General features: G+C 36.1%; 1 protein-coding gene across 4 annotated transcripts in view; it reads left to right on the top strand.

Annotated features, from left to right (window-relative positions):
• Nucleotides 1-22,791, top strand: part of LOC131432575 (cartilage oligomeric matrix protein) — a 1,247,904-nt gene that overhangs the window by 33,112 nt on the left and 1,192,001 nt on the right. The gene's annotated exons all lie outside the window — the stretch shown is intronic.

The raw sequence follows: 22,791 nt of genomic DNA, 5'->3' as shown, positions 1-22,791 counted from the left end.
ATTAGGCAAGTATTAATGACTTCTAATCTGTCAGAGCAACAACTTTTACTTCCAGTGTGCATGGCTTTTAGAGTGTTCGAATGATTTGCTACACATACGAAAAGTTTTTGTGAAAATAAGAAAATTATGACTAATTCTAACGAATCATTTTGTTCGTTGATATTATATGATTTTCTTAGAAAACTGGTAAAAATCAATTTTAGAATAACTTTTACCATTTACCATTCGACTCAGTTCGTCGAGTATGCAAAATATTTCAATGCGTGTGTATGTAGGTAACATTTGCTTGCTATCAATTTTCTCAAATATGGCTGAAACGATTTTCATGAATTTAGATTCAAATGAAAGGTATTGTAGCCTCATCCAAAGTTACTTAATTGTATTTGAAACCGACTTTCGATTCTTGAATTACAGGGTGAAATATGCAAATCAGATGAAAATAATTGCACTAACGTCTCTCAGAGACAGCTGAGCTGATTCTCACGAACTCACGATTCCAAGGAAAGGTATAATTGTCCACTACAAAGTTTTTGAATTTTCTCAGGGATATGCCGACCGATTCAAATAGAAGGTCTCATGATATCATACTAAACACCAAAATTTCATCCGAATCCGACATCCGCTTGCGGAATTATAGGGTAACGTAATTTTTGTTACGACCATTTGACCCTAACATTAGAAATAACGGTTTTGAGACCAGTTTAGATTTTTTTACGATTTTTGTTTCGCCGGTTTATGTGACGGTGTACAATATTGAACACACTTTACCATATATCTCCAGAACCGAAGTTTGTGGAACTCGGTCCAACCATCGCTGAGAAAAGTGACCACGGGAACCAGGATAGCCTGAATCGGTCTGTTTTGTTGTCTAATGCTAATGGCAATCGATTTGTGTGGTTTTGAAACCAGTTTAGATTTTTTTTACGGTTTATGTTTCGCCAGTTTAACTGATGGTGTACAATATTGACCACACTTTACCCTAGAACTCCGGAAACGAAAGTTGGATCCGGATGAAATTCAGGAATTTCGTATCGTAAGACCTTTCATTTGAATCTAAATTTGTCAAGATCGGTTCAGCCATCTCCGAGAAAACTTAGTGAGATTATTTGACACATACACACACATACATTGCTCATCTCGATGAACTGAGTCGAATGGTATATGACACTTGGCCTTCCGGGCCAATTTTTACTAGTCGGTTTTTTAAGTGATTGCATCTATATGAGAAAGGCAAAACCGTAAACAAGTTTTAAAACTGGCCTCGAAATTACACCATTCGGTAGCTATTACCAGTAAGGAACTAAACAAACTGATTCCGGCTATCCTGGTTCTCGGTTTCCTGTTCCGGAGGCAACGTAAATAGTGGTAATATATTCCAGAATGTATCTCACTTACTTTTCTCAGGAATGGTTTGACCGATTTTCACAAACTTAGGTTTAAATGAAAGGTTTGGTGGTTCCATACAAAAGTTCATCCGGGCTCAACATCCCGTTCCGGGATTACAGGGTGAAGATTGTTAAAATATTTTTACCGTCACTAAAAGCGTCGAAGGTAAATGGTCCAATATAAAATTTCATGACAATCTATCCAATAGTGTTTGAATAACAGCTGATCGTGTAAGACGAGTTCTTGTTATTGTTCGTAATATTATAAAGATAAAATTTAAAATGTTATATTTGATTATTGATCCGTAATGATTTTGGGATTCGGAAAGCTAAGAAAAATAGCCGATTCAGTATCAATTCTCCGGGTCATCACCCAGGTCGTAGCAACCACATTATAAGTAATTTCGGCCGCTGCCTCTTCTACAGCCACTTCTCCTGCAGCCGCTTTGCCAGCAGCAGCTTTTCCAGGTGCAGCAGCGTCTGAGTAACCGGCCGGTATAATAATATCACACTCACACACAAGCAGATACACCCACATGTAAATACATTTACCTACAATAAATTATAAAATCATTTGTATTACACCCTATTATTCACCACAAACATATCACTGAGTCCTCGATAAGTGAAATCCCCTTGAAATAAAGCCGACCGTGAGTGAAAGAGACCCAGCTCGAGCTAGGGTAGAAAAGAGGTCGTTGGATGACCGATCCTCATCTGGCCTACCGTGGTTTGACCAGTAGGTCGAGGGCTTAGCAAATTACCTGACAGTCGTTAAGATGGCCAGCGTAACAGTTGGCGCCCAACTAAATAATTTCCTAGCTAATCAGGACTCAGAATAAGAAAAAATTTTACATTATTTTTTTAGACCCGGAGAGAAGGAGAGATCATTTGATTTAAACGTTTGAAAACACTAATTGTAAACTTATCAAGCTTCTCTTCTAATCGAACGAAACTGCCAAAGGTCTAGTGAATAGTCCCTATCCCGTCTTATGGACGAAGTTTTGGGTTATGGCGAGCTTGAGCCCGAGGTGTTCGTTTATCTTGTCGATATCGTCGTGATAAGCGACACTTTTGAGTGGCATCTTACTAGTTCACGAGAGGTAGCGTCCAGGTTACTAATCTTTCCACTAACCTGCCGAAATCAAAGTTTTGTCTTAATGAATTACCATATCTGGGATATCTGCTTTCATCAGTAGGTATAAAGCCATTCGAAAGTATATCAGCAATTGTAGTACATGCAAAGAAAATAAACCGTCAAAAGTTGCACAACATCCGGAAATGGGAAAACAAAAATTAGTCACAAAACCATTTCAAATTCTATCAATTGACTATATTCAGTCATTACCCAGAAGCAAATCAGGAAATTCCCACTTGTTAGTTATGCTAGATTTATTTTCAAAGTGTTTTAGTCCCAGCGAGAATTTCACCTACTCTAACCATTAAGATCATTGAAGAACAGTGGCTTAGAAGATATTCTGTCCCTGAGATTCTGATTTCGGATAATGCATCAAGTTTTGTGCGTCACGAATTCAAAGCATTTTCCGAGAAATACCAGGTCAAACACTGGACTAATGTAAGACATCATAGTCAGGCTAATCCCGTCGAAAGGCTCAACAGAAGCATAAATTCCTGCATTAGAACCTATATGAGAAAAAATCAGAGAATATGGGACACTCGTATATCTGAAATAGAGCACATCATAAACAATACCCACCACACGGAAAACCCTTCAATCAAAAAATTACGATCTCGCTAATTTTTATTTTTGCAGTTGTTGTTTTAACTAATAATTAGTTGATTCAACCAATTTGCTATTTGATTTTCACATATTGAAGTAGTTGAAAAATATGTTGTTTTTAATGCTGTCTAATGTCAAAAACAACACATAGCAAAACAAAAATCGTAAAGGAAAAGCAACCATTACTTCAGTTTGAATTCAAACGCGTTTCTTAAACATTTTCATGCAAACGAAATTCGCTTATTATACGTTTGTAAAACTCGAGAAAAGTAACTTTTGAATAATAGCAAATTGATATTTTTCATAACACTAGTTGTCAAAATATTAATGTGATGATAAATTATCTACATCTTTACTGCTCTGGTGTTACAAGAAGAAACGATTGATATAAAAGTGCTATGCACAGAATTGATAGCCGTTAGAGATATTGCAATTAACAAAACGTGTTTAACCAAAAGTAGAATCCATTGAATTGCTTGCGTTTGAGTTTTGGTATAAAAATCAACTTGATTCTTGAATGCATGTTAATGAATAAGCATCATGTTATCTTCAAGTGATGTACAAAAATTGTATGAACAAAGTGATTAAATTTAAAATGTTTAATATTCATTCATATCATCTGTTGAAACTGTAAGTTGAAATGACTAAAAAATAAAAATCAGTGTATTCGGCTCAACTTTTTGTTCGTAAGTAATAAAGTGATCACAATTAGAAAGTTTCGTTGACACCAGCACTACTAAAACATGGTATATTAAAAACAAAAACAAAAATGGTTTCAGTGAATAATTCATTTAATCTAAAATAAGGGCTGAGAAAGGTTTTATCATACAGATAGATGGAAGGTAATATCATTTTTCAGCTTCATTAAAAATATTAATTGGCTTGATAGGATATGAGTGTGATCCTTCACCGAAAACTAAAAATTAAAAATAAATTTTAGAAACATAGGATCTCATTAGGCTTTGAATTGATATAGTAGTTTTTTTGTAAATCAGTTACCAATCATAGAAATCAATTAATTTGATGCGTTACTTCTGTACATGACCGCCGGTTTCAGTGCGTGGAAGCACTACACGCAGAACTGCAACAACATTAACTTTTATTTATAACGTCATAATATAATATATTACTTATATTAAATATTACATATTTTTTATATATTTTAATTTTCATTTAAAAAATCAGAACGTATATCAATAAGGAATATTTTATTGTCACTCAAAATCAATAATTTTGCTTAAGTTGAAGTAACTAATCGTAATATCAAAAAAAAAACAACAACCGATTAGTTGTACCAAATTTGAATTCAGTAAAACAACTAATATTTTGGTTGTTTCACGATCGCGAGGGGTTTCGTGCAGTGAATTGCATGCGTTTGAATTTTGGTCTTAAAATCAACTTGATTCTTGAATACATGTTAATGAATAAGCATCATGTTATCTTCAAGTCATGTACAAAAATTGTATGAACAAAGTGATTAAATTTAAAATGTTTAATATTCATTCATATCATCTGTTGAAACTGTAAGTTGAAATGACTAAAAAATAAAAATCAGTGTATTCGGCTCGATTTTTTGTTCGTAAGTAATATAGTGGTCAAAATTAGAAAGTTTCGTTGTCACCAGCACTACTAAAAGACAGTATATTAAAAACAAAAAACAAAAATGGTTTCAGTGAATAATTCATTTAATATAAAATAAGGACTGAGAAAGGTTTTATCATACCGATAGATGGAAGGTAATATCATTTTTCAGCTTCATTAAAAATAATACTTGGCTTGATAGGATATGAGTGAGATCCTTTGCCGAAAACTAAAAATTAAAAATAAATTTTAGGAACACAGGATCTCATTAGACTTTGAATTGATATACTAGTTTTTTCGCAAATCAGTTACCAATCATAGAAATCAATTAATTTGATGCGTTACTTCTGTACATGACCACCGGTTTCAGTGCGTGGAAGCACTACGCGCAGAACTGCAATAATATTAACTTTTATTTATAACGTCATAATATAATATATTACTTATATTAAATATTACATATTTTTATATATCTTAACATACCGAGTTTTCATTAAAAAAAACAGAACGTATATCAATAAGGAATATTTTATTGTCTTTCAATATCAATAATTTTGCTTAAGTTGAAATAACTAATCATAATATCTGAAACAACTAAATCCGATTTGTTTTTCAACTCACATAACTGTTGAATCAAAAACAAGGTCAGTTGTTGTAACTAAAATCTATATTGAAATTGAAAGGTGTGTGTCTTGACTAACTGACAGTACCTTTTTTTTCAACCAAAAATTTTGTTATTTCAACCATCGTTTCTGTTGATCGGAAAACAAAAAATGACAGTTCAGAAAAAACAACAACCGATTAGTTGTACCAAATTTTAACCAATCAAATTCAGAAAAACAACTAATATTTTGGTTGTTTCACGATCGCGAGAGGTTCCCTGCACACGTCCACCGGTTTCACACTTTATATGATCTTGTTTGACCATGAAATCATATCTAATGGTCAATAGCATTTAAGAGACGTGGATAAGCAGAAGATGACTGATGAAGAGCGTTTAGATCGCAAATTGTTAGTCGATGAAAACATTTTCCAGACTATTTATAAAAATCTAAACAAAGTCCACGAGCACATCAAGCGTAACTACAGTTTAAAATCCATAAAGCTGGTCCCGTTTATCGAGTAGAACAGCAACTTTACCGCCGAAATTTCAATCTGTCGTCTGTTGGAAATGCTTATAACGCTTACTTAGGCCCAGCATACATCTCGTGTACGGTAATTATTACGCAACTCGCGGATAAACATAGAAAATCGATTGGAATTTTTTCTACCGCGGATATGAAGCCAGGAAAGTTGTAAAATTAATGTTTTTATCTCATGAAATACAGAGCCGACATAATTAAATTAAAATTTATTTTCCTTACTCTTAACAGTTCGGCTGAAAAGTTCGTATTGTTTAATAGAAACACACATTTTTTTGCCAAAATTCGTTTTTATTATTCAACATAATTGCCATCAGAGGCGATACAGCGATTATAGGGATCTTCCAACTTTTCGATACCATTTTTGTAGTACGATTTGTCCTTTGCCTCAAAATAGGCCTCAGTTTCAGCGATTACCTCTTCATTGCTTCTAAATTATTTACCAGTGAGCATTCTCTTGTGGTCTTCAAATCTGTGGTCTTCAAATCTGGAGAATACGGTGGATAAGGGAGCAATTTGAAGCCCAATTCGTTCAATTTCAGCATGGTTTTCATCGACTTGTGACACGGTGCATTGTCTTGATGAAACAAAACTTTTTTCTTCTTCAAATGAGGCCGTTTTTTTAAATTTCGTCCTTCAAACGCTCTAATAACGCTATATAATAGTCAATGTTGATGGTTTTTCCCTTTTCAAGGTAGTCGATGAAAATTATACCATGCGAATCCCAAAATACAGACGCCATAACCTTACCGACCGATTGTTGAATCTTTCCACGCTTTGGGTTCGGTTCATCGCGTGCAGTCCACTCAGCTGACTGTCGATTGGACTCCGTTGTGAAGTGATGGAACCATGTTTCGTCCATTGTTATATATCGACGAAAAAAATCGATTTTATTTCGATATAACAACTCCAAACATTGCTCAGAATCATCAATTCGTTGTTGTTTTTGATCGATTGTGAGCTCACGCGGCACCCATTTTCCACAAAGCTTTCTCATATCCAAATATTCGTGAACAATATGTCCAACACATTCCTTTGATATCTTTAGGGTGTCAACTATCTCGATCAACTTCACTTTACGGTCATTGAAAATCATATTGTGGATTTTTTTCACGTTTTCATCGGTAACAGCCTCTTTTGGACGTCCACTGCGTTCATCGTCTTCGGTGCTCATATGACCAGTACGAAATTTTGCAAACCACTTACGAATTGTTGCTTCGCCCGGTGCAGAGTCTGGATAACACTCATCAAGCCATTTTTTGGTATCGGCGGCACTTTTTTTCATCAAAAAGTAGTGTTTCATCAACACACGAAATTCCTTTTTTTCCATTTTTTTCACAATAACAAAAGTAGCTTCACTCAAAATGCAATATCTCACAAACTAATAATCAGACTGCTGTCAAATTTATACACGTATCTTTTAAAGGTTGGTACTAACTGAAAATGGTATGGATTTAATTCTAGTTTCTCACTCTCATAGAAACGATTCGAACTTTTCAGCCGATCTGTTATATATTAACACTACAAATACCAAGCCTGAAAAAAGTTGGAACGGTAACTTCGACCTGTCTAAGCTGAGCTGTTTTTCAACGAATTTCAATAAATTGTACACCTTCGAATTTTGTGAAGCTCGTAGATTGATTCAAAACCTTTGTAGCAGACGATTGGTAAAGGTAAACCAATGAAAATTGATTTTTGCCGTTCCAGGTTTTTTTCACGCGCCCAATATGCCCTATCTGCTTTCCAATTTTCTTTCCTTTGGAATCTACGTCGCATAGAAAATATTGAACACTTAAACTTGACCGAGTCATAACTTTGTTGTTAGTCAATCGTTTTTAAAATTTTGTTCACCATTTAAAAGGTACTACTTCCAGAAATAAAATGCACTGAAAAAAACGAAAATATAGGGTTGTCTACCCAAAGTTATAATCAAAACTTTAGATAGATGACCTCAGAAAAGGTGAGACTTTTTACAATGATCGTAAATATCTCGAAATTTAAAGCGATGACCTATATATTTTTACACATCACATAACAATCGAAGTTAGTGATACCAGCTACAATTTTTGCCCAACTACCATTCCTGCACCATCAAAAGAAAACCTTAAAAAAATCGACGAATTTATAAATCTATATGAATTCTTCATTTTTTTCACATGTTTGTATATAACTCAAAAATTAAAGCGATGACATGTACATATTTTTACTCCAAAATAATGAAATCATTACCAGAAACAATGTATTGATGAACAAAATTATATATCCGTTCAAAGAATCTCACAAAATTTAGTACAAATACAGAGAATTTCTATTGTTGGGAAAATTTTGCCAAACAAAATCAAAACAAACTTTTAAATCGTATGACATACATTTTTTTATTACTTTAGGTGGAGATTTATTAAATTTACAAAAAAAAACTGAAACTTGGATTTCACTGACAATCTTAAAAATTCTGGTAAAAACACCTAAACTCTAAACATAATTATATATTTGTATTGGACAAAAGATTTAAACAATTTTTATGCACAACCCAATTGATAACTACTAAAATTCTGATTTTGTTTTAGGTTTTCCGTAGAATCTCAAAAAATAGGTAGAAGATCGGAAATTTTAAAATTTCCGAGTTATATTGCATTGCACAGTGGTCTAAATCCACAATTTAGGGGGACAAAACATTTGTGGCTTAACCTTATACTTTAGAGCTATGATGTCTTCAAAACAAATGATCAGTGAAAGATAAGCCGTGATCGCCTTTTAAAAAAAGTACGGGTGTGTAATGTCAGAGACATAACTGGATGTCGTGAATACGAATAAAACTGACACGATTTCTTTCTACTTTCGAACTCGATTATTATGGTTCTAAAAAGAACCGATTTGAAGAATTCTGAAATTAGGAACTGGATCTGAGTTCAAGAACTAAATTCAGAACTTAGAACAGACTCAGAACTCAGTTGGATTTTAGTTCTAGAACTACAATTTCGAAACTGAAATCAGTTCCGGAATCATTTTCCAAAATCCAGTTCAGCACGCAGACTCTGAATTCTAAACCCATATTCCGGAACAAAGCTCTGAAATTTGAAGACGATTGTATAGAGTACAGTAGTGTAAATTCCGCATAATTCTTTAGGAGTATTATTATGGTTCTAAAAAGAACCGAATAGAAGAAGTCTGGAATAAAGAACTGGACCCTGAGTTCAAGAACTAAATTTAGAACCAATAATTCTCAGAATCAAGTTTCAATTCTAGAACTGCAATTTCGAAACTCAAATCAGTTCCGGAATATAGTTCCAGAATCCAGTTTCAGCGCGCAGGCTCTGAATTCTAAACCTATACTAAACTCTGAAATTTAAGCTTCTCGTTAGGACTACCGATAAGCAAATGAGAGTTGCGACCAGAGCGTTTGAGGTTTTAACCACGCAGAAGGTGCACTCACAGTCGCTGCTGGTTCAAGGTTTAACTTCCACGACGTCTGCTTCCATCGAACGCACGAAAAGAAATGATCGATTTTCGACCACGGTTCCTCTTTTATACGCATTCAGTTGAAGATATGTGCCTGACTACCTCAAAATCGTCGTCCTTGCGCGAAAAACCCAAGCGAAAGTAGTGAGTTTTCCGCGTTGTTCTCAAAATTTTAAAAAAACTTTATTTTTGAGTTGTTTGTGGTTATCTCACACTGTTCAAAATATTATCTTAAATTCCTGATCATATTTTGGATGAAATGGTGAAAGAATAATGTTGCTACCATTAATACAAGTCAAGATATTTACGATTAAGTTCTGCCCATTCTTCCATATGACTAATTTTGAAAAGGCACCCCATAGTAAAGTAAGTCGTATTCACGACAAATGAAAACTTTATTCACATTAAATATAACTTTGTTCACATTAAGGATAACTTCATTTACATTAACGATAACTACACTCCTTCATTCATAATTAGGAACTGGCTCGCTGTCCGCATGGTCAGTCGGTTCTGTTAACTAAACTGCTCCATCAGTAAATCCGCGTGGCTGAATTGCTGACGATGGTGACTAGTCCAACACGTAACTCCTCCGGGGGTTGAAAAAATGACGAATATTGATAATGATTTTTTTTCTACGTAAACAGATGTAGCAGATAATACCTATTATTGTTGTTGCAATGAACGTCAGTCCTCCAGAGATGCTGAGGATCCAATACTACTGATTATAATGTTTTATCTTCAATTTTTCCATTTGCATCCGGTTGATTATTGTAGAATTGGTAATGGTGTCGATGTTTTGAGGTTTTGAAATTTTCCGATTAATTATGAGATTATGAAAAGCACTTTGCATGGCGTCATTACTCGTCGTGCCAATGCTGTTGAAAGTTTGGTCATTTAAGTGAATTCTGTAATTATTGAAGGTTATCAAAAAGTTTTCAGTTAAGTTGTGGTTTTGGGGCCCACAATCGGACGAGAGGTAGGCATTTTGTATGTTGTTCATTAGTGGAATGCCTCTGACCCCGCCTCAGTCGTGCCACTGCAGCCAGCGTTCGAAAGCCATAATACTGACATATGTGTAGGTGTGGTTTATATCCCCCCGATTCTGCCGATAACGTTATCCTAGCACAGCGCATTTACTGTTTGGGGACTATAACCAACCAGGTCTAGTTCGGATGGAAACTTATTCCGGTTTTGCTATCCCTGATCCATCTGGATCAACCTGGACAAGACCGAACGTTTCCTTGCTGGATCCGCTACTGAACATGGTACAAAAAACACTGTTAGTAATATGCGCAACCGTACGCTAGACCTGCTTTTCGTAAATGAGGAAATTTCAAGGAATTGCATCACTGCTGAAGCCGTTGATGCAAATCATCCTCCGCTTTCTTTCACTTTGACTTGTCCTCGGCTTGTGCGGTTTGACGATGTGTATGAAGATACACCGTTCAACTTCTCGAAGATTGACTTTTAATGCACTGTGTGTTATCGACTGGGATTCTCTACTGGATAATGCTGTTGACGTGGACACAGCTGTAGACAAATTTTCCTGTGCTTTACGTGACCTTTTCTTAGTACATGTTCCCGCACCCCGCCCTCGTCCAAAGCCACCTTGGGGCAATAGAAACCTACGTGAGCTTAAAAGGTTACGAGCAGCTGCACTTCGGCACTATTCCAATCGACGAAACCCAATAACAAGGAGGGATTTTGCTCAAGCTAGTAACAACTATCGGTCGTACAACCGCTATCTCTATTCTAAACACGTACAAAAAACTCAATCCAGTCTGAAACAAAATCTGAAGAAATTTTGGTCTTTTGTTAATAGTAAACGCAAAGAAAACGCATGTTCTTTGAAAATGAAACATCGAACACTCTGAAAGGCACCTGCAACTTATTCGCACAATACTTCTCGAGAGTATTCAATACAGACTCGGCTAATTCAACTCAGGTGGAACGATGCCTTCAAAATGTTCCATATAATGTGATAAATATTGCAAACATTCGATGTTCTGATGCTCGGCCAGATGGAATTCCGTCTATAGTATTGAAAAAATGTTCAAGAGCATTGTGTGCGCTTCTCAAATCGATTTTCAACCAATCATTGTCGCAGTCACGGTTTCCTGCATGCTGGAAAAAATCGTATATGTTCCCCATATTCCAAAAAGGAGACAAACAGAATATTGCAAATTACCGAGGTATAATTTCTCTCTGTGCTGGATCAAAGCTGTTGGAGATTTTAGTGGGGAACGTTTTATTTCGTGAAACAAAGACATATATCTCTAATGATCCGCATGGTTTTTATCCAGGCAGATCTACAATCACTAACTTGGCACAATTTTGTTCCCTTTGTATTAAGAACATTGAAACTGGATCACAGATAACAGTTCGGCTGAGAAGTTCGTATCGTTTAATAGAATTACACATTTTTTTGCCAAAATTCGTTTTTATTATTCAACATAATTGCCATCAGAGGCGATACAGCGATTATAGGAATCTTCCAACTTTTCGATACCATTTTTGTAGTACGATTTGTCCTTTGCCTCAAAATAGGCCTCAGTTTCAGCGATTACCTCTTCATTGCTTCTAAATTTTTTACCAGCGAGCATTCTCTTGAGGTCTGAGAACAGGAAAAAGTCACTGGGGGCCAAATCTGGAGAATACGGTGAATGAGGGAGCAATTCGAAGCCCAATTCGTTCAATTTCAGCATGGTTTTCATCGACTTGTGACTCGGTGCATTGTCTTGATGAAATAAAACTTTTTTCTTCTTCAAATGAGTCCGTTTTTTTTTAAATTTCGTCCTTCAAATGCTCTAATAACGCTATATAATAGTCACTGTTGATGGTTTTTCCCTTTTCAAGGTAGTCGATGAAAATTGTACCATGCGAATCCCAAAATACAGACGCCATAACCTTACCGACCGATTGTTGAGTCTTTCCACGCTTTGGGTTCGGTTTATCGCGTGCAGTCCACTCAGCTGACTGTCGATTGGACTCCGGAGTGAAGTGATGGAACCATGTTTCGTCCATTGTTATATATCGACGAAAAAAATCGATTTTATTTCGATATAACAGCTCCAAACACTGCTCAGAATCATCAATTCGTTGTTGTTTTTGATCGATTGTGAGCTCACGCGGCACCCATTTTGCACAAAGCTTTCTCATATCCAAATATTCGTGAATAATATGTCCAACACGTTCCTTTGATATCTTTAGGGTGTCAGCTATCTCGATCAACTTCACATTACGGTCATTGAAAATTATTTGGTGAATTTTTTTCACGTTTTCATCGGTAACAGCCTCTTTTGGACATCCACTGCGTTCATCGTCTTCGGTGCTCATATTACCAGTACGAAATTTTGCAAACCACTTACGAATTGTTGCTTCACCCGGTGCAGAGTCTGGATAACACTCATCAAGCCATTTTTTGGTATCGGCGGCACTTTTTTTCATCAAAAAGTAGTGTTTCATCAACACACGAAAATCCTTTTTTTCCATTTTTGTCGTAAATACGACTTACTTTACTATGTGAAACCTTTTCAAAATGTACCCTCTAAGAGAGTGATAAGTTTTTGATCGTGAATATCTCTTGTTGCATCTAACGAATCAACATAATTTTTGCTACATGATATCGGAAATATGATCACAATTTTATGATAAAATTTTCAGTTGTGTGGCATAATCTCAAATAATTCATAATTATACTTTTCTGAAATGTTAAACTAGTATCAAAGATGATAATTCCTAAGGTGCGTTTGCCTTTCTCGTGTTTGAAAGCTCATAGCTCAGTGATCTGTGAAAGGATTTATATAATCTAACTACCATTAGAATCAAAGTTTTTCAACTTAAACGTGTATAGTAACAGCATAGAAGTATTTCAATAGTACACTATTGAAAAACCTGTCTCATTGGACCTATGTCAACACCAGCCAATCAGAACGCATTCTAAGGAGAACAAAATATCTGCTGCTGTACATCAAATCGTTCAAGAAAAATGTTCTGAAAATCGTGATGAGTTCCTCAATTTGGTCCTTATGAATGGCAGCAATGAATCTCGTACAGCATCCTGATAGTTTCTTTCAATGAATTATGCAAATCAAAAATGAAGTAATCGACTTTAAAGTTCTATATGCTGCTGTTTTTATAGCTTTTAGGACCGCCCATTAGTGGAAAAGCTACAAACGAAATCACGTAAAAAGAAACTTCTTAACAAAAATTGAATCAGTTTGGATTCTATCGCCACTGCGAGCAGATGTATTGTGTGTCCGTTGCAAAACTAGTTTCGCTTCCGACAAGAGCGATTAGGTTACAGCTGCTAGTCGTTTGCATTGGTGAAAAAACAACGAACGGACGATCACTCAAAATCAGCCGTTCTAATGGCTCTAAAAGTTTTCTGAAGAACTATTAGGATTTCTTTTTCGCAAATCGAGGGTAATAATCCTCAGTTTAGTGCAAATCTAGAACTGTTTGAATAGATTTGTACACTATCTTTTTTCACAATAACAAAAGTAGTTTCACTCAAAATGCAATATCTCACAAACCTAGCTGTCAAATTTATACACGTATCTTTTGAAGGTTGGTACTAACTGAAAATGGTATGGATTTAATTCTAGTGGCGCCTTCTCATAGAAACGATACGAACTTTTCAGCCGATCTGTTAGATACAATACCTTATGATCAAAAAAGAGAGAGTGAGTTGACAAACAAACGAGTTATGCAAATTGATTGTGGAAACTATATCGTATATTTTGCCGTGATTTCGTTTATTCTAAAGTTTAAAATTGTACTGGATTGTAGATCCTGTAACGTGCTTTAACTAGTAATTATTCTGTTGTGTGATACATTGAATCACGAAGTTCTCATCAGAATTGATTACTATATTTCGGCTGAACCGAGAAGCCTAAATAACAAGTGATCGTACGGTATCATTCGCTGTTGTGTTGCCGGCACTGGGGCGAAGAGGAAGAAAATGAGTTCTGTTCAATGCAGTGTGTGCTCTGCTCGTATTATTTCTGAAACCGATCGGATTTATTGTTTCGGTGGCTGTAATCAAGTGCTTCATATGAACTGTTCTGATCTGAGCAGTGCTTGTTTGGGTTTGATGCAAAAAAATATTGGCTTGAAGTATATGTGTTTCGACTGCCGTAAAAATCATACTACACTTAACGATGTGTTCAGAACTGCTATGCAAAATTGATTTGCGGTTCACCGCTGTGAATAATCTTGAACCGAAATTTTTGGACACGATTAAATCGCAATGCCAAGAAGTAGAAGACCGCGTAGTACTGCGTATTGAATCTACTTTAGAGAATGTTGCTCAAACTGAAGAAACTTTTGCTACTGTCACTCGTTCCCGAAAAAGGTCAAAACGAAAAGCCATTGATTTACCAAGCAATGACAATACAACGAATCTTACTAACAATAGTGGATTGTTGAGATCCGGCAAGAGACGCAAAACGGTTTTTCTAAAAACCGATAAATCTAACACCAAGACTAGCCACACTTCAGAATCAAACAGCAGCCTGCCTAGTACTGAAGTAGCATGCAATGAAACTATCATGAAAATGAAGCAAACTGTTCTGTTTAAGTTGAAGAAAACCCAGCCGATTGAAGCAACAAAACAGCTAATTCGCGAGAAATTCGACCTAGTTACCTTTTCTGTGAAAGAAGTACAATACCGCAATACCGGAAAAGTTTTAGTACGTTGTCACTCGAATGAGCTTTCACTAAAACTGATATATAGTGCCAAAACTTTGTTGCACGAGAACTACGACATCGAACTGCTGAGGCCACTACGACCAAGTTTAAAAGTGTTGGCATATTCGAAATACCGAACCGATTACCTTCAATCTCGATATTTAGCTTTAAATAACTCATACAAACGCCTTAACAGAAAATTATTCGCAGCTTACCAGAAGAAGGTACAAGACAATCTGAAAAATAATCCTAAAGCTTTTTGGAAGTATGTCAACGAGCAGAGAAAGGAAAGTGGGCTTCCGAGTTCCATGGTCTACGGTGATGTCGAAGCAACTACAACTGAGAGTATTTGTAACCTTTTCCGTGAACACTTTGGCAGTGTATTCAGAAACGATAACCTTAACTACAAAGCAATCGAAAATGCTGCCGTACCTTACTATCCATCGGTGGGTTTTCCAGCCAGTGTTTCATTTGACGATGTTATTGAAGCGTGTAGAAATCTCAAATACTCTTCGAATCCAGGTTCTGACGGTATTCCATCAATAGTACTAAAAAATGTGCTTATAGCATTGCAGCTCCACTAGCCAATGTGTTTAATTGTTCGCTGTAATTATTCTCTTGTGTGCTACATTGAATCACGAAGTTCTCATCAGAATTGATTACTATATTTCGGCTGAACCGAGAAGCCTAAATAACAAGTGATCGTACGGTATCATCCGCTGTTGTGTTGCCGGCACTGGGGCGAAGAGGAAGAAAATGAGTTCTGTTCAATGCAGTGTGTGCTCTGCTCGTATTATTTCTGAAACCGATCGGATTTATTGTTTCGGTGGCTGTAATCAAGTGCTTCATATGAACTGCTATGCAAAATTGATTTGCTGTTCACCGCTGTGAATAATCTTGAACCGAAATTTTTGGACACGATTAAATCGCAATGCCAAGAAGTAGAAGACCGCGTAGTACTGCGTATTGAATCTACTTTAGAGAATGTTGCTCAAACTGAAGAAACTTTTGCTACTGTCACTCGTTCCGGAAAAAGTTCAAAACGAAAAGCCATTGATTTACCAAGCAATGACAATACAACGAATCTTACTAACAATAGTGGATTGTTGAGATCCGGCAAGAGACGCAAAACGGTTTCTCTAAAAACCGATAAATCTAACACCAAGACTAGCCACACTTCAAAATCAAACAGCAGCCTGCCTAGTACTGAAGTAGCATGCAATGAAACTATCATGAAAATGAAGCAAACTGTTCTGTTTAAGTTGAAGAAAACCCAGCCGATTAAAGCAACAAAACAGCTAATTCGCGAGAAATTCGACCTAGTTACCTTTTCTGTGAAAGAAGTACAATACCGCAATACCGGAAAAGTTTCAGTACGTTGTCACTCGAATGAGCTTTCACTAAAACTGATATATAGTGCCAAAACTTTGTTGCACGAGAACTACGACATCGAACTGCTGAGACCACTACGACCAAGTTTAAAAGTGTTGGCATTTTCGAAATACCGAACCGATTACCTTCAATCTCGATATTTAGCTTTAAATAACTCATACAAACGCCTTAACAGAAAATTATTCGCAGCTTACCAGAAGAAGGTACAAGACAATCTGAAAAATAATCCTAAAGCTTTTTGGAAGTATGTCAACGAGCATAGAAAGGAAAGTGGGCTTCCGAGTTCCATGGTCTACGGTGATGTCGAAGCAACTACAACTGAGAGTATTTGTAACCTTTTCCGTGAACACTTTGGCAGTGTATTCAGAAACGATAACCTTAACTACGAAGCAATCGAAAATGCTGCTAATAACGTACCTTACTATCCATCGGTGGGTTTTCCAGCCAGTGTTTCATTTGACGATGTTATTGAAGCGTGTAAAAATCTCAAATACTCTTCGAATCCAGGTTCTGACGGTATTCCATCAATAGTACTAAAAAATGTGCTTATAGCATTGCAGCTCCACTAGCCAATGTGTTTAATTGTTCGCTGTCTTCTGGCGAATTCCCTTAAATTTGGAAAAAGTCAATATTATTTCCTGTGCACAAAAAAAGGCGACAAGCATATCATCTCGAACTATCGTGGTATTGCGTCATTGAGTGCAGCTTCCAAGTTGTTTGAGTTGATCGTCATGAACTTCATGTTTCGCTGCAGCTCAGATTACATATCTGCCGATCAACATGGATTTGTTCCTAGGCGCTCAACGAATAGAAATTTAGTACATTATACATCATTTAACATCCGTGAAATGGAAAAAGGTCATCAAATAGATGCTATTTATACTGATTTATCAGCTGCATTTGACAAGATTAATCATAGAATTGCACTAGCAAAACCTGAGCGCATCGGAAGGTTCCTTGACTGGATGAAGTCGTACCTTATTGGCCGCGAAATGTCGGTAAAAATCGGAGACATCACTTCTCAATCCTTTGTTATCACATCTGGCGTACTACAAGGAAGTCACCTAGGACCTCTTCCGCTTCTAATTTACATTAATGACGTTAATCTCTCGTTGAAATGCTCTAAGCGCTCATACGCAGACGACTTCAAATTATTCTTCAACGTGTCCTGCCAAAACGATGCTAAGTTTCTTGATATTTTCGGAAACTGGTGTCAGGTCAACAGAATGGTACTGAACGCATCAAAGTGTTCCATAATAAGCTTTAACCGTAAACGAAATCCAATAATGTTCAACTATTCGCTTCTCGGTGTTGAGCTACATAGAGTAAGCTGCATCAATGATCTTGTTGTCATACTTGATAGCAAATTAACTTTTTGTGAGCATATATTGTACATCGTCTCAAAGGCATCCAAGCAACTCGGCAAGCAAATTACGCGAAGAATGAACCCCTGTCTAGTATGGCTCGCATATTCAATCGGTGTTATACAATATTTGATTTCAATCTTTCTCGTGTCACTCTCAAACGTTTATTTATTGCTTTTTTTAAACTTGACCTATTATTGAATGTATTTAAGAACCTTCGTATGTAATTTAATTTTGCTTAAGTGTAATGTAGTTAATGTTTGTATGTAAAGTATAGCTCGTATTAGTTTAAAGTAAAAGTGTATCATTTGGTTTTTGTATTATCTGTTGGTACTAAAAGATGAGGAGGTTTTGCGCCCTTTTGAGTAAGTACTAATAGTTGGTCAACTCAAGAGGGTTTTTCCCTGCTCCAATAAACATTAAACAATGAAATTGTTTATTTTTTGGAAGAAAAAGAACCGGAATTTTCATTTTAAAATTCCCGCGCTTGTCCAATCGGTAAACTTTTATTCTCTCAACGTTTGCAACACTTTCATACACATTCTGTCAAATTTTGACGCATATCGTACGATTAGTTTTTGTTTGGCGTCTATACAAAGAAGTTGAAAAAAATTCGTGTGGCGAAATTGTTCAATGGACAAATTGATGCTCCTGAGATTCTTTCGCAAATATGTATTAATGTCCCTCCAAGAACGCCAAGAGCACGAAATTTCTTACGACTCGACTTACGAAGAACGGAATATGCACACTTAAAACCATTTCTTGAGCTCGGCATAATAAAATGCCGAAACTGATCAGCAACACGTAAATTTGCTGATTGCTCAGTAATCAATACGCATGTTTCTGAACTTCGTTAAATGCATTCACTGATATTTCGGTAAAATGCTCCACTTTGCCGAAATTTGGCATAACTACTTGTTGAATTTATCAGTAAACAACAGATATACCGACATCAGCAGAGACGTTTGCCGAGATTTCGGAATATGCGCTAGCTGTTGCCGAGATTCAGCACGACAGCTGTCATTTATTGCCGCGTTACATTTTTGCTTCGCATTGCGCGATTATTTTCTGATGAAATCTCTAGTGAAAAAATGGATAATCTTCGAAGAAGCGTGGAACCACTTGCAAGTAAAAATATTGAATGAATATAGTCACATGCTTCGCTTTATAAAAAGCAAATTTTATCAGAGCATACGCGATTATAAGGGAAAAACACCCAACACGGGGCTCAAAGCGTCCTCGAGACAAAACTTTGGGGGATATGCGAAAAAATAACCAAATTCATGGAATAATTCAATAGATCAAAGTAAGTTTATTTGAACAATACCGTATATGCATCATTAAATATTGAAAATTTATTTTTATTTCATATTTCCAGCTCGACTCAAGGTGGCCGCATCCGGAAACGCCGCTGTTGGTAGTGATGTCTGAGGAATTTTGAGAAGGAGACTGCTCATTAATTTAGAGAGATGTAATAATTCCCATAAGACCGATTGGGGCAATGTGCAATGTTTTCAATAGTGTGTACGACCTTTTAGACTTTTGTGTATCTAGTGTTGTTTTCAAGAATAGGCTTAAGAGACTCAGATAGATTTTAAGTAGAACTTAATTATTTTTTAGCACTGGACAATGTTTGTACCTTTTTTCGTTAGGCTAATGTTTTTGAATTGTAATTATGTAAACAAATATGTAAAATGTTAAAAAGATTATGAGTTTTTACGCGCATTTGATGAATTTCAAATGGGCTTTTCCCACTCCACCAAAAACTCCATTGAGATCAATCCAGGTCAGATGGAAAGAAATAGATAAATAAATGAATAAATAAATAAATGAATAAATTAGGATTTTGTCTAGCTATTTGGTACACAGATGTGGAGTGTGTTTCTACCACTTTGCATTTACTCGATACTCCTGTCATGATGTGATAGATACATTCATCTTTCAGGATTTTCAAGTTGATGAGAGGTTGAATGAAGTCTTCTGGTTTCTCGGTTTGAAACCATTCCTTTACGGATTTTATAGCATATAAGGGGCATCTATGATGATGGTGTCGTTGACGATAAACGGTAGAACGTGAATGATTTGTGATGGTGTCTTTTGCAATGATGTGGAAATTTAGTATCAAGTGGTGTATTTAATTCTCTTAATTTTAGATTTATTTCTCTTAGTAGTTCTGTTGATCTTGAATGTTTTGTTCTTAACACTAAATGCATTTGTTATATCAGCTCTTGCATCTGTTCTCTTTCTTATTTGGGGTATGATGCAAACTTCCTGTCCTTCTACAATTTCTGGTGGCTCTTTTTTGCTATCATTTTTTTTTCGTAAGTTTATTCTGATTTTTTGACATGTTTTTCTTTGCTTCTAGAAAAATTCTTAGGGCATTTGCTAGGACTTCGTCTGGATTCATAATATTGGTGTGGTTGATTTCAGTTTTGTTTGGTGTGAATGTTGTTGACGAGTGAATAGAATTGTTATACAAGACAGTTGAGATTTTTATAAGTGTTTTTACTTCTGAGCCGCTGTTTGTTGGTGTCATATATTTCAATAATGGTTAAGCGGGCTCGTTCTACTACTTGTCCATTCGATTCTGAGGGTGATGTACCTATATTCTAATGTGCTACCTAAATTTTCTAAAAAGTTTTTGAACTGGATTCTAAAGGTGGTTTAGTGATCAGTTATAATTTTCATTGGCACCCCAAATGTTAAAATGTATTTTCCTATCGCCTTTTGGACATCTGTGAGATTTCTAGTTTCAATAAAGTACATTTGAAGGTGTTTTGAGAATGAATCGACTAGTGATAGGAAACAATGGTTTGCAATTATGAGTTGGAATGGTTTATCAGTTATGGGTCTAGGTGAGATCTTTATATTGTAGGGTTTCCTTTCTTATTTGTGACTATTGCAAGTTTTACAATTATTCATGTGGTTTCTGATTAATTTTATCATATTAGGAAAAAAGTATGATATTTTCAATTGGGCTTCCACTCCATGTTCTTTGGTGATAATTAGTTTTTGGCGGTCTTCGTTTTGCACATCCTTTACCATTTTTGATGTAAAAACGAAATGTCCTTTTTCCGGAATGTTTTTTAAACGCTTTCTGTATGTTGTTCATGATTGGCTCTGGAGCTAGGAGTGCCGTCTGTTTACTGTTGTGAATTTTTTTTTAAATCGTGTTATTTGTGTTTTGTCTTACATCGGTTAGCTTATGATTGTCCTACGGAAATTATTGAAAAGTGTCTCAGTAATAACCATAGTTATCTTTAAAATTTTTAAAATTAGATGATTCTGGTAAACGTTTATTGTCCTATTCGAGTAGTGGATGTAGTAATCGTCGGAGTCGTCAGCCGAATTAATGGTGTCTGTTTCAGATTCTTGTTCTCCAATGTTCACTTTCAGCAGAACAACGTCAAACATTGTGTACAAATGGTGCACAGAACGCGGACTGTCACTGAGAAAGATAGCAAAAATTGAAGGAGTAAGTGAAAAAGCCGTGCGAAATGCAATCAGGAAGTTCGGTGAGGATAACACCTTTGAGAACAAACCGAAAATGGGTCGAAAAAAAGGTCCTGCTAACCTTCAGTTGGATAAACGTATACTAAAGGCGTTCGAGCAAAAGAAGGAGGTTTCAGTTCGGGATGTGGCAAAAAAGTGGGCAGTCGAAATGTTTAAATTGTCGTCAACCAGTTCGGACGCGTTTTTAATTTGATCCAAAAGCCGCGGTGCGCGAGTTTATTTAATTTGCTTTTTAATCAAAACAGTATTGCTTTTTGTTTATTATTCACTATGACCTGCGAAATTTGTGCTTTGGATACCACCGTCGACTCGGTTACGTGGACATGTGTTGGATGCCGACGAAAATTTCACGCCACCTGTGTTGGAGTGTCTATTCAGCGGGGTTCACTGCGGAGAAGGGATAGAAGAATTATTGACGTAAACTCTTATATACTGCCGTGCTGTGAGTCCTGTCAAGAACTTGTTAACGCAAAAATGGACCTCGATATACTAGTTGAACAACAAACGCTTCTTGAACGTCAACTCCATTCAAACACGGAAGTTATGCATAAACTTTTGATGCAACAAGAGAAGCCAAGCCTAGTTCATGAGGCTATAGTTGCCCAAGAAATATTGTTTACGCTAATAGTACTGTTGTTGTACCGTTGAATTCCACTATATCACGTCATTACACTCTCACAAAGTCAATAAACAATTACAAGGGGCACCAATGGGCAATCCACTCTCCCCGTTTTTATGTGAATTATTCATGGCAAACCTTGAAGAACTTTTAAATAAGCAGGGATTATTACCTAATCGCTGGTGAAGATACGTAGATGATATATTTTGCATCATCAAACGCAACGATTTATCGAACTTCTTAGAAATAATTAATAATTTACATAAAAATATTAAATTCACTATGAGGAAGAGAAAGACAACAGTTTACCTTTCTTGGACATTCTTATTGTCCGGGAGGCAAAATCCTTATCTTTCGAAATATATAGGAAGCCAACCAATACGGACCGTGTCATACCAAATACCTCTAATCATTCCCATCAACACAAAATGGCAGCATTCCATCATATGATTCACAGAATGCTATCCTTGCCCCTTAGAAAAGATGCTGCGATAAAAGAGAAAAACTTTATTTTCAAAATTGGAAAGTTCAATGGATATCCAGAGCATACAATTCAAACCATCTTCGATAGAAAATTAAGACTGTTGAAAAAACAATCACTTACAACTTTGACCCCCCCCCCCCTTCTGAAAATTTTAAAAGAATATCGGTGGACTTCAATCGAAACATTTCACACCCACTAAAATCAAAACTAAGAAAATTCGGTTTAGATTTAGTGTTCAGCAGTATGAACTACCTATTGAAAACTCTACTAGGTTCTACAAAAGATCCTACAGAGAATTTGAAAAAGTCTGAGGTATACAAAATCTCGTGTCCTCATTGCGATAAAATATACATCGGACAAACAAAGAGAATACTGGACATTCGTTTCAAGGAACATATCTCAGAAATAGCGAAAGCA

The sequence above is a fragment of the Malaya genurostris genome, chromosome 2, assembly GCF_030247185.1.
Source record: "Malaya genurostris strain Urasoe2022 chromosome 2, Malgen_1.1, whole genome shotgun sequence".
NCBI classification, from domain to species: domain Eukaryota; kingdom Metazoa; phylum Arthropoda; class Insecta; order Diptera; family Culicidae; genus Malaya; species Malaya genurostris.
The sequence above is the reverse complement of the archived record's forward strand: the minus strand, read 5'-3'. Positions and strand labels throughout refer to the sequence as shown.